This window comes from Rana temporaria, chromosome 2, assembly GCF_905171775.1.
Source record: "Rana temporaria chromosome 2, aRanTem1.1, whole genome shotgun sequence".
Classification (NCBI taxonomy): Eukaryota; Metazoa; Chordata; class Amphibia; order Anura; family Ranidae; genus Rana; species Rana temporaria.
The window spans coordinates 106181397-106196833 of record NC_053490.1 but is presented as its reverse complement, the minus strand read 5'-3'; positions in this window follow the sequence as shown (position 1 = coordinate 106196833).

Below are 15437 nucleotides of genomic sequence, written 5' to 3'. Positions count from 1 at the left end.
ATCATCATCAGCATTTCAAATTTACAAAGAATGCAACAAGAAATGTAAGGGTGCAATCAGGGCGACCAAGATAGAACACTAAAGGCACATAGCGGAGGAGAGTAAATAAAAATCTCAAGAAATTTTTAAGTACAGTACATTAATAGTAAGAAAGGGAGGTCAGAACATATTGGCCCCATAAAGAATGATGAAGGGAATCTGATTACTAAGGATGGAGAGATGGCGAAGGTATTGAATTTTTCTCTTCAGTCTTCACAAGGGAATTGGGGGGCTTCAGTAACCAAAACTGCAATGTTTATCCTCATGACATGCCACAGGAAGCCCCCTCATGGCTAACAAGGTACAGAATTAGGAATAGACTTGAAAAACGTAACATTAATAAGTCACTGGGACCAGATGGCTTGCACCCGAGAGTCTTTAACCACTTAAGACCCGGACCAAAATGCAGCTAAAGGACCTTGCCCCTTTTTGCGATTCGGCACTGCGTCGCTTTAACTGACAATTGCGTGGTCGTGCGACGTGGCTCCCAGAGAGCGACAATTTTGAAAAAAATGCAATATTTTTTACTTTTTGCTATAATAAATATCCCCCAAAAATATATAAAACACATATTTTTTTTCTCAGTTTAGGCCGATATGTATTCTTCTACCTATTTTTGGTATAAAAAAAAATCGCAATAAGCGTTTATCGGTTGGTTTGTGCAAAATGTATAGCGTTTACAAAATAGGGGATAGTTTTATTGCATTTTTATTTTTTATTTTTACTACTAATGGCGGCGATCAGCGTTTTTTTTTGTGACTGCGACATTATGGCGGACACTTCGGACAATTTTGACACATTTTTGGGACCATTGTCATTTTCACAGCAAAAAATGCATTTAAAATGCATTGTTTATTGTGAAAATGACAATTGCAGTTTGGGAGTTAACCACAGGGGGCGCTGATGGGGTTATGTGGTGACCTCAAGTGTGTTTACAACTGTAGGGGGTGTGGCTGTAGGTGTGACATCATCGATTGTGTCCCCCTATAAAAGGGATCACACGATCGATGACGCCGCCACAGTGAAGAACGGGGAAGCTGTGTTTACACACAGCTCTCCCCGTTCCTCAGCTCCAGGGACCGATCGCGGGACTCCAGCGGCGATCGGGCCTGCGAGTCCCACGATCACGGTCAAGGAGCTTCGGACCGGGTCGCGACCCCACGGCTGGGCTTAAAGGACAACGTACCTATACGTTGATGTGCCCAGCCGTGCCATTCTGCCGACGTATATCGGCGTGAAGGGGTCCTTAAGTGGTTAAGGAACTCAGTCAAGTAATTGCCAGACCACCTTTCCTAATTTTTACGAACAGTCTACTGACTAGAATGGTACCAGCTGATTGGAGAAAAGCCAATGTAGCACCAAGATTTAAAAAAGGGCCAAGATACCAAGATAGATCCCTGGGAATTACAGACCAGTTATCCCAAGATTAATTGTATGCAAGCTCATGGAGGGGATGATAAGGGACTATATACAAGATTTTAGTAATGACAACGGTATCATTAGCAGTAATCAGCATGGATTCATGAAAAATCGTTCTTGCCAAACCAATTTATTAACCTTCTATGAGGAGGTGAGCTGCCATCTAGATAAAAGAAGGCCCGTAGACGTGGTGTATATGGATTTGACAATTTTGACATAGTTCCCCATAAACGTTTTGCTGTACAAAGTAAGGTCTGTTGGCATGGACCATAGGGTGAATACATGGATTAAAAAGTGGCTACAGGGGCGAGTGCAGAGGGTAGTGATAAATGGGGAGTAGTCGGAATGGTACCGGGGTGGAAAGTGGGGTTTCCCCCAGGGTCCTGTCCTGGGACCAATCCTATTTAATTTATTCATAAATGACCTGGAGGATGGGATAAACAGTTCAATCTCAGTATTTGTGGGAAATACTAAGCTGAGCAGGACAATAACTTCTGCCCAGGATGTGGAAACCTTTCAAGAAGATTTAAACAAATTAATGTGGGGCGGGCAACTACATGGCAAATAAGGTTTAATGTAGAAATTTCTTAAATAATACAATTGGGTGGCAAAAATATGAATGCAATCTACTCACTAGGGGGAGAACCTCTGGGGGAATCTAGGATGGAAAAGGACCTGGGGGTCCTAGTAGATGACAGGCTCAGCAATAGCATGCAATGCCAAGCTGCTGCAAGCAAAGAAAAACGAATATTGGCATGCATTAAAAAGGGGATTAACTCCAGAGATAAAACAATAGCTCTCCCACTCTAGAAGACTCTGGTCTGGCCACAGCTGAAGTATGCCGTCCAGTTCTGGCCACCAGTCCTCAGGAAGGATGTCCTGGAACTTGAGAGAGTCCAGAGAAGGCCAACAAAACAAATAAAGTGACTGGAGGACCTTAGTAATGAAGAAAGGTTACGAGCACTGAACTTGTTCTCTCTGGAGAGGAGACACTTGAGAGGGGACATGATTTCAATGTACAAATACTGTACTGGTTGGGCTTGATGGACTTATGTATTTTTTCAACCTCGCCTACTATGTAACTATGTAACACATACAGTATATCACATAAACATAACTTAACCTCCCTGGCGGTATGATTATGTCTGGAATTTTGTACCAAAAGCGGTACAATTTTTTGCATGGAAATTTGGCGTTTTATACTGTAGGCCTGCAATTCTTAGGAATAACTCACTTAAATCTGACCAAACAAGAGTCTAGTAGATATCCCGGGTATGATAAAGTTTGAAATACAAAACCATAAATTATAATATAATAAATAACTATAAATTATTATAACAAATAATAATGTAATTATAATAAAAATGATTCAATAAGTTAATCAAATAAAAAACACTGAAATTTGCTCAGTTCCAGAATTGTCGCTGTCATTATTGCTATCGCTCAATTCTGCAAGTGATTCTAATTTATTATCACTGTTTTCTAGCTTGTCTAAAAACACTTTTGATGTAAAGGGACACTTTTTGGTTGCTATGGACAATCTCCAGTTTCCAGGCATAAAGAACAGTTTTTATTATATAAAACTGCATGCAGGACACTGGGCAGACCACTAGGGACAAAGGGGGTGTGTATTTATTTCATACAGTACTGTAATCTGTAAGATTACAGTATACTGTATTTGTATTGTGTTTTTCACTTTTTGAATTTGGCGCCGAACTCCGTCCCCGTGCGTCGTAACGTTGCAGGGAACAGAGCTCGGCGGCACTGTGAATCGAGCGAGGAGACACAGCAGAGGAGCCCGCACACAAAGCGGGGACACATCGCAGGATCCAGGGACAAGGTAAGTAACTTCCCCTGTATCCTGCAATACAATGGCTCGGGGATACCGCTTTTGGTATAAAAAATTCACCCTGAGCCAGACTCAGGAATACCGCTAAGGAGGTTAAAGTGGTATTAAACCCAAAAACAAAAAAATTACATATTGAAGCTTACCACTTTTTAGATGTGGTTGTTGCATTCGTTTTATTTTTTTCATACAAATCCTCACATGATATCCATGGCTTTACAGTAAACTATCTCAAAAACAAATTGCCCAGTATGTGTGAATATAAAAATAAATCTTTTGAAAACAGCAAATGCACATCACCATTGCTATTGCACCATAGCATATCTTTTGTAGGACCATATTTAGCCAAAAGCCTGCTAAAGGCACATCTGATTGGCAAAAAGGCCTATGTCATGTGAAAACTTTTGTAAAATTTAAAGAGGAGTTCCAGCCACCTGTGAAAAAAGTCAGCACGTACCAGTGACGGCTGGTGCTCCAATTTTTTTGTGGGCCCAAACTGAAAAATGAAACTGTTAGTAATGCAGGACTGTAAATAGCCATTTATCAGGTAGATTATGCATCATTACTGCTAGATAAAACTGCCCATCAAATGCAGCGAGTGTTCATGGCTCAGAGCTCTGCGCCCCGAGGACTTTCTAAAGGAACCAATAGAGCTTCTTGTTTGCAATCACGTGATTGCAAACGCTACATGCTTCTCATAGGAGCAGTGTGTTTGGCGCACTGCACACACTTAATTACTTCAATACAAGACACTTATACACCCTTCCTTGCACTTTCAAGTCATGCAACCCTGTACCCAAACAACATTTTTATAATTTTTTTTCACACACATAAAGCTTTCTTTTGGTGGTATTTTTTTTGCGATATAAGTGGAAAAAGAGTGAAAATATATATATTAAGACTGTTTACTGTGTTTCTACATCACACGGTTATTATGCTTTATTTTAATTAGCGCTGTTTTAGTATCCAAAGGATTCAGTGGACTGTTTTATCTTTATACTATCTACAGTATTGTGGAATGTATATATATTTTTTTGTTTCTTTGATAACATTTTGCAAATAAGTTATTTTTGTTCATAAATTTGGGCCAACATTTATACTGCTACATATCTTTGGTAAAAATAACCCAAATAAGTGAATATTATTTGGCCTGTGTGAAAGTTATAGAGTCTACAAGCTATGGTGCAAATCATTGAAAATTGGGCTGGTGACAGGTACTCGGGTACTCATATTGGCTGGTGACAGGTATTCGGGTACTCAATCGCCGCTCTGCGTGCCCCTAGGGGCACGCACTCGTGCCAAGCATGAGGACAGTGCATGTAACCTATTGTGATTGGACACTGCCGGTCATGTGGTAAAGAGACATTTTTATTTACACTGATCTGGAATGGGCTGTGTCGCCGGGGGCTTGCAGGACGTCATATGACTATAGACTGGTAGGGAAGTGGTTAAAGGGCCATTTTGTTTATTTTATTTGTTTCTCTGATAGTAGCACGTTATGCTTCCCACACACACTTAAAGGGACATATTTTTTTATTAATATTATTATTATTATTATTATTATTAAAAAACAATTAAATTTTTTATGATGAGTAACTTTGGGGGGGGCGGTGTCCCTACAACCCCTATGGGCTGTAGCTGCTGACTTTTAAAAAACAGAAACTCACCTTTCCCACTATCCAGTGGTGTGCTCATCCCAGTTGGTCTTACCCGCTGTCTTCTGTCCCCAGCGTCAGCATCTTCACTATGGTCACCCAGCTGTGACAGCTTGCGCATACACGAGTTGCGCATCGTGAATGGTGGATGCAGTCTTCTGGAACCTGTCAGTGTCTCAGAAGACTGCAGGGGTAGGGAACGAGGAGAACTTCTGTTTCCGAGTGTAGCTCTACCCAGAAGGGGAAATTCCGCTTTAAGGACCCGTCCTCCGCTCCTCAATGGAACTAAAATGTGTATTGAAAAATGCAAAATGCACCTGCAATATGAAAACTGCAACCTGCATAGGTGTGAATCGGGCCTTCCTGACCAGGGCATTTTTTGCTATTCAGCATTGTGCTACATTACCTGGTAATTGCTTGGTCACACAAATAGAGATTTATTTTCATGGTATTTAATCACCACTAGGTTTTTTTAATTTATTGCTATATAAATAAAAAAATACTGAAAATGTTCAACATTATAGAGTCTACAAACTATGGTATATATACACTGCTCCAAAAAATTAACCACTTTAATACTGGGCACTTAGACACCTTTCTGCCCATACCAATTTTCAGTTTTCAGCGCTGTTGCACTTTGAATGACAATTGCGCGGTCATGCTACATTTTACCCAAACTACATTTTTATCATTTTGTTCCCACAAATAGAGCTATCTTTTGGTGGTATTTGATCACCTCTGGGGTTTTTATTTTCTGCAAAAAATAAATAAAAAAAGAGCGCAAATTTTGAAAAAAAATACGTTTTTTTTTGTTTCAGTTACAAAACTTTGCAATTAAGTACGTTTTATCATTCACTGATGGGCACTGATAAGGCGTCACTGATGGGCACCGATGAGGTGGCACCAATGAGGTGCTCTGATGAGGTGGCATTGATGGGCACTGATGATGGGCACTAATATGTGGCACTGATAGGCAGCACGGATGGGCACTGATAGGTGGCACCGATGGGCACAGATAGGTGACATGGGTGGGCACAGATAGGCAGCACGGATGGGCACAGATAGGCGACTCAATATCCTGAAGACGTCATATGACGTCTGGTCAGGATATTGAAACCACTTTGCCACTGTCATTTTGCTATATGGCGGGCGGCAAGTGGTTAAAGGAACATTTTTTAATCAGAACTCCTGGGATTTTGATCTGGTCAGTTAAGTAGCAGAGGGGGAGGGGTGTATATATAGGGGGTTGTTAATTTTAATTAACAGCAAAGCAGCTGAAACTGATTAACAACAGGTGCACTAGATGGGCAACAATGAGACAACCTCCAAAACAGCAATGGTTAAGGCTGGGTTCACACTTGTCCGACAACGGTCCTACAATGGGAGCTCATGTAGCATGACGTGTGAAAATCAATGTTTCCCTATGAGAGCTGTCTTAACTGGTCCTACACAAGTTGGTCCGACTTTGAAAATGCTCCCTGTACTACTTTGGTCCTACATTGATCCTACTTCAGCCCATTGAATATCATTGAAGTCGGACCAAAGTAGGAGCCTTGTCCTAACCATCCGACTTTTGACATCCGACATTGTGATTACAGCAGCAGTAGAAGGAATTTATCTCACTCTGAGATTGTTTTGATTGGTCAAAGAACAAGTCAGACTATCACAAAGTCGGATCAAAGTAGTATCCTGTTCATGAAAGTAGGATGGATGTAGGACCAATGTAGGATCAATGTAGGACCAATGTAGGATCAGTGTAGGACCAATGTAGCAGAGCAAAGTAGGATCAAAGTAGTGTAGTAGTGTGAACCCAGCCTGAATCAGAACTCCTGGGATTTTGATCTGGTCAGTTAAGTAGCAGAGGGGGAGGGGTGTAGATATAGGGGGTTGTTAATTTTAATTAACAGCAAAGCAGCTGAAACTGATTAACAACAGGTGCACTAGATGGGCAACAATGAGACAACCTCCAAAACAGCAATGGTTTTTCAGGTACTGTAGAGGTGTCTGACATGAGCACTGCCAGAGCCCTACAAAATGACCTCCAGCAGGCCATTGGTGTGAATGTCTCTGACCAAACAATCAGAAACAGACTTCATGGTGGTGGCCTGGGGGTCCGACATCCTCTAGTGTGCTCTGTGCTCACTGCCGGACACTGTGGAGCTCGATTGGCATTTTCCATTGAACACCAGTGAACACCAGAATTGGCAGGTCCGCCACTGGTGCCCCATGCTTTTCACAGATGAGAGCAGGTTCACCCTGAGCATATGTGACAGACGTGAAAGGGTCTGGAGAAGCCGTGGAGAACTTTATGCTGCCTGTAACATCGTTCAGCATGACCGGTTTGGTGGTGGGTCAGTGATGGTCTGGGGAGGCATATCCATGGAGGGACGCACAGACCTCTACAGGCTACACAATGGCACCCTGACTGCCATTAGGTATCAAGATGAAATCCTTGGACTCATTGTCAGACCCTACACTGGTCCTGGGTTCCTCCTGGTGCACGACAATGCCCGGCCTCATGTGGCGAGAGTTCCTGGAGGATGAAGAAATGTATACCATTGAATGGCCACCATGCTCACCTGACCAAAATACAAAAGAACACCTCTGGGACATTGTTTCGGTCCATCCGGTGCCGCCAGGTTGCACCTCAGTCTGTTCAGGAGCTCAGTGATGCTCTGGTCCAGATCTGGGAGGAAATATCCCAGGACACCATCCGTCGTCTCATTAGGAGCATGCCCTGATGTTGTCAGGCATGCATACGAGCACTTGGGGGCCATACAAACGACTGAGGACCATTTGTTGCAATGACATTTCAGCAAAATGGACTAGCTTGCTGCATAATTTTTTCACTTTGCTTTTCGGGGTGTCTTTAAATTCAGCCCTCTGTAGGTGGATAATTTTCATTTCCATCAAATGATGTGCCACTGCCATCCCTTCATTCCTAACACATTACCCAGTCCATATCAGTATAGATATCCAGCATGAGATTTTTGCCCATTGAGATCTGATATGTTTTCAAAGTGTTCGTTTAATATCTTTGAGCAGTGTAGTTTCGTAAATAGCCCCCAAAAATAAAAAATTCCACTCGGGGGGAGATTGGGCAACAAACTATGCAGGCGGGTTGTATGGGAGTTGTTCTCCCAGCGATCACAGAGGGGAAGAGAGAGGAGAGCCACTGTCCAGGTGATCAGAGCGCAGGGAACATCACAGCTTTAATTTCAATTGCTGTGCGTTCCACGCACTTGCTTTCAAATACAGCGCCTTCTCTTTGTCTGGGGACTTTGATAGACAGCTCACCCGTCCAAAACCAGGATGTGTGACGTATATACAAGTTCCCTGGCCAGGGGGCGTGGCTTTATGTGATGGTTAGCAGTGGGAAAACACAGCAATTCATATGAAAGCTGTGATGTTACTCGGCACTCTGATTATCCAGCCGGAAATTCCTCTCCTCTCTTCCCCTGCACCGGTAGGCTGAATTGATGGACACAGGCTGCATTGGTGGGCACAGGCTGAATTGGTTGACACAGGCTGCATTGGTGGAAACAGGCTGCATAGATGGACACGGGCTGTATTGGTGGGCACAGGCTGCATTGGTGGACATGGGCTGCATTGGTGGACACAGGCTGCATTGGTGGACACGGGCTGCATTGGTGGGCATAGGCTGCATTGTTGGACACGGGCCGCCTTGGTGGGTACGGGCTGCATTGTTGGGCACAGGCTGGATTGGTGGATATAGACTGCATTGGTGGGCACAGGCTGCATTGGTTGGCATAGGCTGCATTGGTAGACACAGGCTGCATTGGTGGACATGGCCAGGCTGCTTTGGTGGACCCGGCTAGGCTGCATTGGTGGACACGGATAAAGTTGCTGTTGGGCAGGACAACTGGTGGTGAGTAAACTTGTAGACCTGGCTAGTAGTTCAGGACTTGAAATTTTGAGCCCTGGTATGTACAGTATATTTGAAAATTGATCAATCCTGATGTACTGATGGCTTTTTTCATTTCGTGGGGTCCTAAAATGCCAGGACAGTAGAAATACCTTCCAAATGACCCCTTTTTGGAAAGCAGACAGTCCAAAGTAATTAGTAAAAGGCATTGCAAATAAGCATACTGTGGGCAGACAGCAAGTGGTTAACCACAAAGAGGTGTCAGATTGCTCTCACCATCCTCTGCAACCATTTCCGTACAGTTCCTTTGCTAAATTTAGGCACAAAAGTCCAGAGCTGAACAGAAGAAAAAAAATAAAAAAATATCTCAGTTCATAAATTCTAAGGATGATGCTGCTGCAGGCAAAGGGCCCACAAGTGCCACTATGGCAAATACAGTCTCGACCGTAAAGACAGAGGGATCCAGTAAGGAATGCTATGGACTAGTTCCAGCAATCAAGGTTGTCAAAGCATCCCAATCACTTGTAGTAAGGGGAGCCGACCTGCCGCCATAGAACTGCGGCGGCAGGTCGGCAAGTAGTTAAAGAAGAAGATACAGGTCTGTGAGAGCCAGAAATCTTGCTTGTTTGTAGGTGACCAAATACTTATTTTCCACCCTTAACCAGTTAACAACCGCCCTATAGACGATATACGTCTACAAGGCGGTTGCTTAACTCTGGGAGGACGTCCATGGACGTCCTCCCAGAATCGCGCTCCCGCGCGCCCTCTGAGCTGCGCACACGGGAATGTCCGTGACGCCGGGTCCGCATTTTTTACCACGTGATCGCTCCGTCCAATGACGGAGCGATCACTTGTAAACAAACCGGCGTCATGTGATGACGCCGGTTCCTCCCTCCCCTCTCTGTACCTAACGGTACAGTGTGAGAGGAGAGGGGGAGAGCGTGGATGCAGCAGCAGCTGCTGTGGGCTGGATCTGTGACACATGCAGTCACAGATCCAGCCAGCTATCCATCCCTGCTCAGCCATCCCATACCCATACTGTGCAATACTCTGCAATACCCCACAATACTCTGCAATACCCCACAATACTCTGCAATACCCCACACTACTCTGAAATACCCCACACTACTCTGCAATACCCCACACTACTCTGCAATACCCCACAATACTCTGCAATACCCCACAATACTCTGCAATACCCCACAATACCCTGCAACGTCGCCTATGGGGATTTTTAAGTAGCCATTCCACGAGCGTGTGCAATTTTGAAGAGTGACATGTTGGGTATCTATTTACTCGACGTAACTTCATCTTTCACATTTATGCAAAAGAATGAGGAAAAAATACTAAATTTGCTAAATTTTATAACAGAAACAAAGAAAAAATCATTTTTTTTTTTTACAGAATTTTCAGTCTTTTTTCTCTTATAGCGCAAAAAATAAAAAACTTGACGGTGATTAAATACCACCAAAAGAAAGCTCTATTTGTGTGAAAAAAAGGACGAAAATTTAATTTGGGTACAGTGTTGTATGACTGAGTAATTGTCATTCAAATTGTGAGAGCACCGAAAGCTGAAAATTGGTCTGGTTATTAAGGGGTTTTACGTGCCCAGTGATCAAGTGGTTAATTTGCAAATAAATTATTTCCAAATCAGACAATGTGATTGTCTGGATTTGTTTCCACATTTTGTCTCTCATAGTTGAGGTATACCTATGATGACAATTACAGGCCTCTCTCATCTTTTTAAGTGGGAGAACTTGCACAATTGGTGGCTGACTAAATATTTTTTTGCCCCACTGTATGTGCAGTTACCATGGAGTACTTCATTCTCAAATTGTGAGAAGAATACTTTTACTTTTTCGATCAGTAGATCAATTTGTTTGCCAGTTTCAACATTGAATTGGCAACCTCTCAGCCTTTGCATCTGTAATGCAAACAGAGATCAAATGCACAGGAGGAGAGGGAGAGCAGAATGCTGGATCCTAACTCATTTTAAAATGCAATTGGATTGCTTGTACATTTTGAGGATAGAGAAGTCAGTGAGATCTTGTTTTAAAGGTATTTTACTGCTTGATAAGAATATGTACTGTATATAGTTGGATGTCCATAGCTTGGTGAAAAGTTGCACCATCACCATCAAAAACCACCTTAAAGTGTATGTAAGGCCAAACAGGTTTACCAGAGAAGAAGGTAGGACAGGTGTTCTAGTCTTCCCCTAGCCGTCTCTGTGATGCTGTCAGTAGGACAGGAAGCATAGATACATTTCTCATGCCGCGTACACACTGTCAGACTTTTGACCGTGCATAACTCCGTCAGAATTTCCGACGAAAAAATAGAGAACCTCCTCTCTATCTAAAGTCCGTCGGAAATTCCAACAGAAAAAGTCCAATGGGGCATACACATGGTCGGAATATCCAATGGGCAGCTCCCATCTGACTTTTTCCATCGGAAATTCTGACCGTGTGTACGCGGCATCAGAGAACCCTTTCGAACTCTTCCCAATTTAATCCAAATCTAAGATATAAGAAAGAACTTTGGCTGGACATACACCTCAATTTTACCTTCTCAGCTGACTCCAATGCATTTTACTAATATGGCAACATTTCAACAAAATCTTCAGATTTTTTTACAAAGTTTCAGAAAAATGTACTAGTAATAAACAACTGCATAAGGTCAAAACCTTACCTGATTCATTTAGGGCTTAAAACATGGCAGCACTGACATTAAACCTACTAAAGTGATTGCAGTCATGAACACAAGCACCTTTATGGGTCTGAGCTTACTTTCAGATACTTTCCAGGGCATTTTATGGAACTTTTAATGTGGTATTAAACCCAAAAGCAAACATTTATTATATTTATTATATTGCAGCTTATCAATTCTTAGATGTGATGGCTGCATTTGTTTCCTTTTTAACCACTTCAGCCCCAGAGGATTCGGCTGCCCAATGACCGGGCCATTTTTTGCGATTTGCCACTGCGTCGCTTTAACTGACAATTGTGAGGTCATGCGACGTGGCTCCCAAACAAAAGTAACGTCCTTTTTTCTCACAAATAGGGATTTCTTTTGGTGGTATTTGATCACCTCTGCGGTTTTTATTTTTTGCGCTATAAACAAAAAAGTGCGACGATTTTGAAAAAAGAGCAATATTTTTTACTTTTTGCTATAATAAATATCCCCCAAAAATATATATATATAAAATATATATTTTTTTCTTCAGTTTAGGCCAATACGTATTCTTCTACATATTTTTGGTAAATAAAATCGCAATAAGCGTATTTTGATTGGTTTGCACAAAAGTTATAGCGTCTACAAAATAGGGGATAGATTTATGGCATTTTTATTAATATATTTTTTTTACTAATAATGGCAGTGATCTGCGATTTTTATCGTGACTGTAACATTATGGTGGAAACATTGGACACTTTTGACGCTATTTTGGGACCATTGCCATTTATACAGCGATCAGTGTTATAAAAATGCACTGATTACTGTGTAAATGACACTGGCAGGAAAGGGGTTAACCAGTAGGGGGTGAGGAAGGGGTTAACTGTGTCCTAAGGAGTGATTCTAACTGTGTGGGGGCTGGGCACCAGTGACACGACATTGATCACTGCTCCCGGTGACAGGGAGCAGTAGATCTCTGTCCTGTCACAAGGCAGAAGAGGGAAATGCCTCGTTTACACAGGCATCTCCCTGTTCTACAGCTCCGCGACACGATCGTGGGACACCGGCACGTGCCCACTAGTGTTGAGCGGAATACGCCATATTCGATTTCGCGATATATCACGAATATATAGCCGAATATTCGTGAAATATTCGCTAAAATCGAATATTCGTGATATTTTATCAAAAAGAAATTTCGCTAAAGTGAATGCGAAACTGATTGCGAAATTTCGCTAATGTGAATGCGAAATTGATTGCGAAATTTTGAAACATTCAATTTCACCTGACCTTTGGAAAAAGTGTGGTTTTACGTAATGGACCCTGCAACTAACAAGGTATTAATAAAATAAATACATTATTATATAGATTTGAGGGTTTACTTTGACCAATTTGTATATTGATTAGTTTAATAAATATTGAATAACCATAGATTTGGAAAAGCCAAGTAAACCGTTTACGTTGACATCTCTTAAATGTCTTTATGTTAAACAGTTATTATTCTCATTAAAGAGGTGAAATGCAAATGATGACACGGGACAAAAGATGGAAAATTCTTTGAAGATGTGATACACTGGAAAAACGCACAGAAACACTCCACTCTCTCCTATGACAACTGTGGTAGGAGAACTCTGATTGGCTCTGATGCAAAAGAAGGGCGGAGAAAGTATTCGCGAATATTCGGAAATCGAATATTCGCGATTGCGAATATTCGGCAACATAAAAGGATCGCCTCAGCTTAGCTACTCGGCCCAGGGTCTCTAATCATACCAGCAATGCTTTTAGACGTCGATGGAGATCACTAGGATGTGATCTGTTTTAAAAATAAAATTGAAAAAATACGAATATTCAGAATAGCGAATATTTGCCGCGAAATTCGAGTTATTCGCGAATATTCGAATATGCCATATTCGAAACGAATATTCGCAATGCGAATATTCGTGAGCAACACTAGTGCCCACATGGTGACAAATTCCAAGCAGAGTACCTGTACGCTTTGCGCAGTGGTGCCATTCTGCCGACGTATATCTACAGGAGACAGTCGGCAAGCAGTTAAGCTTTCTTTCTTCTAGGTTCTTCTATTTTCATTTGGTGATCAGGCCGATACGTCTGTTGTTTTTCTAAAGAACAAGCTTTCTTGCAGGTGTATCAGTTACAGAGATGAGACAAATCATTTAACACTAACAGAGGTGTTTACAATGGTCAGTTTTATTTACTTATGTAAAACCTTCATCCCAATAGGAAAAACTTGTTGTAACAGTTTTTAAATTGTGAGCTAGAGTTTGGCTTCAATTTTATAAATATATTTAAATCTGCAATACATCTAGCACTCCCCTCCCCCCAGATTAACAATGCTGCTGTCCAAAGGTGCCCCCTGTGCGTGTGGAAGCACTCTAATACAGGTGTGTTACTGGCCAGATCACCAGCTGAAAACAGGGAAAAATTCCTTAAAAATAAAACAAATTAAGTCACCACATCTAATGATTGGTAAGCTGCAGTATATAAATGTTTTGGTTTGGGGGTTAACATTGCTTTATTGTGTCAATAACCACACCAGATCTTGAAGTTCTGCTTCGGCCTGTCCACATTCAATGGCTAACTACTGGTCATTGAGGTTGAATATCAAAATTTTGGACCAATATTGAAATGTAAAAGAAGAAATTGTGTGAGCCTGACTTTAACCAAGACGGGGCACGGACAGCGCGCTCTGTGATCGCTGAGTCCTTCAGATTCAGCTGATCACAGATGGGAGTAAAGGACCAATCACTGTCCAATGACAGCTGATCGTGGAAATAAACACAAGCTGGTTATCTGCTTTTCTTTCCTCACGCTGTCAGCGTGAGGAGAGAAGAAGAGAGATGATCACTAGCTTGTGTTAAAAGGACATTGGCACTGATAATCAGGGCACTGATTATCAGTGTCCTAATTATCAGTGCAGTACCAACAGTGCCTCCCAGTACTGCCAATCAGAGCCCACCAGTACTGCCAATTAGTGTCCATCAGTGATGCCAATCAATGCCCATCAGTGCCTCCTCATCCATGTCACCTATCAGTGCTGCCTACCAGTGCCTATCAGTGCCACCTATCAGTGCGCTTCAGTGCCGTCTATCATTGCTTATCAGTTCTGTCTTTCAGTGCCTATCAGTGCTGCCTATCAGTGCAGCCTCATCAGTGCCTCCTCATCTGTGCCCACCAGTGCTGTCTCTTCAGTGCCCATCAGTGCCACCTCATCAGTGCTCATCAGCGCAGCCTCATCAGCGCACATCAGTGAAGGAGAAAAACGACCTGTTTGCCATTTTTTTGGGCAAACTATAAAAAAAATTATTGCCAGTAGGCAAGTGGTTAAAATCTGAAAGGTATCTGAACTTACATGCAGACACATCTATGTGCCCGCTTTTCAGTAATTTCAGGTGGTTTAAAATGAGCATAGGTTCACTTTAAACATAAAACATTAAAGACACAAACATTATAAAATAATTTTGTGGAAACAGAAGGGCTTCTTTACCCAAATGTACATTATATCCAAATGCCGCATATCAAATGTAGAAAAAGTAACACATATGGGCCTTCTTTACACTTGTATCTCCCTCAAGGCACCTGAAGCTCTTCTTGTTCCATCTGCAGCATGAAAAACAATGACGCTATTTACCAGAAACAAAGTGCACCTCACATTATAGCTGCACAAGGCTGTGTGTAACTAACTACACCCACTTGTATAATAGAACTGCAGCTAGACTGTCCATATCCCCTTCTCACATGCATGAATGCAGTGCTAATACATAGTGCACCAGCTGGAACATTGTATATAATGTACAAGCAAACACCACTGGGTGCAATACAACTAGCTGCATGTATGTTAAGAATGTGATCCATGGTCTAGCAACTTACATTAAGGGCCCTCATAAAGGGCCACTAACTTACTAACACT